We start from the raw sequence: 3,784 nt of genomic DNA on the forward strand, positions 1-3,784 counted from the left end.
TTTTGACTGTTTCAGTATTTTTTTCCTACTTGATATCCTACTATCATGTGGACTAGAACATACATGTAGCTACTACTTGAGCATCTCCTATGATGCGGTAAAAGGGTAAAAAAAAAAAAAAAAAAAAAAAGAGAGAGAGAGAAATGGGGTTCCAGAATGCATGGTGGGAACATTTTTTTGAAATCAATGTACCAAGGTGTTGAGGGCTTATTAAATTTGATTATGAGTTTTAGATTTTAGCCCATTGAGTAAACACAAAATCTAATGCATTTTGGCTTCCTTGGAAGCTATGGAATGAAACAGAGGAGGCCCCTCCTTTTTAATCTCTTTACTTTTCTCAGAAGAAAATAAATATCCATAAGTGAAGTTGGAAGAACCAGCAGAAGGACAAAATAGTTAACAACCTTTCTGTGCCATTGACTGTCCAGTGCTCAGGATCCAATGATATTACTGGGCATTACAAGAATACTCATGATGTTAGCACAATGCTATGTCCATCTTAGGCATCTGAATACAAACCCAGACTTGGCAATTCAGTTTCCAGGGCAACCTTGTCCTGGTTAACCAGAGATGATATTAACTCCCCTACTGTTAGTACAGCCAACCTGTGAATTACTTTTCCAGTAGAGATAATGGTTTTGAACACTCTTTGTCACAGCTTTCACACATTCTTAAGAAAGCCGGCAGGGTTAAATTTGTATTCATGGCTTTGAAACAGAATGAAACTAATGTTATTAAATCTTGACCTTGATCTTAACCTCTGTGGTGACACAGCCAGCCAGTCCACTAAATTGGAGGTTCTCCTCATTCTGAAGGCAAATGCGAAATGGCAATTTGGACCATTACATGAAGAATTTTGCCATAAATGGAATTAAATTTAATACTGAAAGTTAAATGGTCATAATTTTTAACTGATAATGAAAGTATTAACTGTTGGTCACATTTATGGCTGTTCTTTCATGTTGTTAATCAAAAAGTGAAAAATAATACTTCCAGCCTTAAAAAGTATTTTCTTGGCTTTAAAAACTCAATTTTCTTTGAGAATCTATAATCTATACCCTAAACTCTAGTCTTTATTTCCTTCCTACCAGTTTGGGACTACAGGGGGCAGTTATATGACTCATATCTTCCAAATTCTCTGGAAGCCATAGAAAATAGTACCTTCAAATCCCATTACATGGTCTACTGTCAAAGTTTCCCCCATGGAAATGAGCAGAATATGCTTGGAGCATTAAAGAATCACAGGACAGTGACCTTGGAAGAACTATTAGAAAGCATACATCCTCTTCTCTCCTTAAATACATGGGCAAATGGAGGCCTGTAGAAAACAAGAAACTGGCTGAAAGTCACAGACACTCTTGGATTTGGAACTCGAACCTACGCTTCCTGCTCCTCACAACCCTGACTGCTTTAACTTCCTTCCCGCCACCAGTGAAAGGAGCCTGGCTCCTTTCAGGATCTCAGGGTGTGGCGAGACAGGGTAAAGTTTAATTGGGGAATAGCAAGGCTGAGAAAGGGGAAAAATAGTTATATTTTCCCTAAAGACCTAAAAATAGCCCTGGGAACTGAGAGAGTTCAGACATTACTGGATATTAAGTTACTATGGAATTTGTTTTCTATCTTTTAAAAATTAAACATAGCCTTATTTTGGTGTCTACCCCTAAGGATTGAGAGAGAACCAAATGAAAACATCGATCAGTTAAAAACATTGCTCCTGGAACGCCTAAGAAATGTTCATTTGCTTCTCCATTTACTATGCATGAGAAAATTAAAATATGTTATCATTTTAGTAGCTTACATCTTACAAATCTGTTTGATAATCTATTATGGTGGAGGGCAAGCCTCCTGTAGACTGATCTTGCCCTCATCATTTTTTAAGCATTTAGTAATAATGAATTAGTACTGCAGTGAAAGATAGAGAGGTTTATGAACTTAATTGATTTTCTTGAGATTCCAGTTTTACAGACCCATACCTTAAATCTTAATATGCATAAGCTCCTGAACTACCCCCAGAAGCTCAAAATGAAGGACAAATCAACCTTTCTAGGTCCTGAGGAAATAGTGATTGATTTTCTTCTAAACTCCTGTGTTTGCTAGTCCACCCAACACATTATTTTGTGTTAGGTAGAGCAGGTCGCTTACACATTATGACTGGGAAACTGAGTAAGTTGATTTCTTCATTGTGACCTTGAATGAATTAAGGCATGGGTTTGCTTTTGTTCACTTCTTTGGGCACCATTGAAACCTACACACTTGAGCAAGAGAGCTGCCCAAGATGAAATACCAAATGTGTTAGCGCTGAGGGGTGGGTAGGGGTGAGAAGGCTTAAATCAGAAAGGGAAGCCATATCCTGCTGATGCTGCACTCATCATGACTCCAGGGTACAGATACCTCCTAGTGGACAGACACACCTGTTCTCTTCAGAAGCTAGAATAGTGGAGAGACTTGAATCTGGGAAGAGTTCTTCCCATCACTGCATCATTACACTCTGGGAGGAGCTCTTTCCTTAGTATGCCTGTTTCAACGCACAAAAAGGTACTCACAACACCTGTTGAAGGACCGCATTTCATGAGAAATTGACATCACTTGCCAACAAATCAATGTTAGAGCCTTTTGTTTTTCTGTAAGTCTTCATTGCATTAATTTTTGGTATATTCTACCATAAATCTGTGAGAGCATAAGCCTTTTCTTTTATTCAATTATAAATGTAATTTGAAATGTCTCATTGATTAAAGTCATCCTGTGCCCTATGCCATCTTCTCATGTGGGGCACAGAACATTTTAAATTTGATGACTATGGCAAACATAGAGATGCACCAGCCAGATCCCCCTTCAAAAGGGGTTGCCTCAACTGTCAACCCCTTCAGGAATGGCCTCAGCTGCAGGAGTCACCTTGCCCAAGGACATGCTCTTTCTGAATGGCTCATATCCAGTGACTGATGAAGGCCAGGGTATAAAGGCCTGGCTATCTTGGCCCAATGAAGGACAACTCTAATGAGCACTCCTCTTTCTACCTAAGCTGGCTTCCCCACTTGTTTTCTATGGATGCTGATCCCTAATAAATATCCTGCACCACAAACTTTAACTCAGTATGTGACTCTTGAGAACCAAGCCTGCAACAGTAACTTTTATATATTTATTGGTCTGTAAAAGGAAAGAAATTCACTCATTTTGGATCTAAGCCATCTAGTCTCATTGTGTGGCTCATAATATTTAAAGATTCAAATCAATGTTTCTGCTTCCTTTAAATGCATGGTTTAAGAATATGTGAGAGTGCCTCCTATGTGTCAGCTAGAATACTAAATGCTGGAGATATTGAGATCAAAAAGTCATATCCTTGCTTTTCATAGGTGCACAGGCTGAGAGAGTGAGAGATGACTATACTAAGTGCGCTAATGACATATAGAGGTAATCTACAAAGAGATAATCTGGTGTTCTTGGTTTGAAAGCAACCATTTTAACACAAGGCAATATGACTTTTAATAATAACACAAGCATTTGTATAGCACTTCCACAGAGAGTATCTCACTTGGTTCTCAAAAGATTCTATATCTTTATGGAATAAGTTAATTATTACAAAAGTTTCACAGAAAAGAAACCTGAGGTCATTTTCTGACCTCAAAGTCTATGTTTTCTTTGTTGTTCCAAAAACTCTTTTTCTTTTTTCTAAAGCATGTGGACTAAGAAAAGAACCACCAAACCATCTTGTGTAGGTATCTGTCAATTGTCATTAGCAAACTATGATCCCAGAATGCGAGGAGCTTGTTGACATAAAGTATACAGG

This window comes from Rhinopithecus roxellana, chromosome 7 (assembly GCF_007565055.1).
Source record: "Rhinopithecus roxellana isolate Shanxi Qingling chromosome 7, ASM756505v1, whole genome shotgun sequence".
Taxonomy (NCBI): Eukaryota; Metazoa; Chordata; class Mammalia; order Primates; family Cercopithecidae; genus Rhinopithecus; species Rhinopithecus roxellana.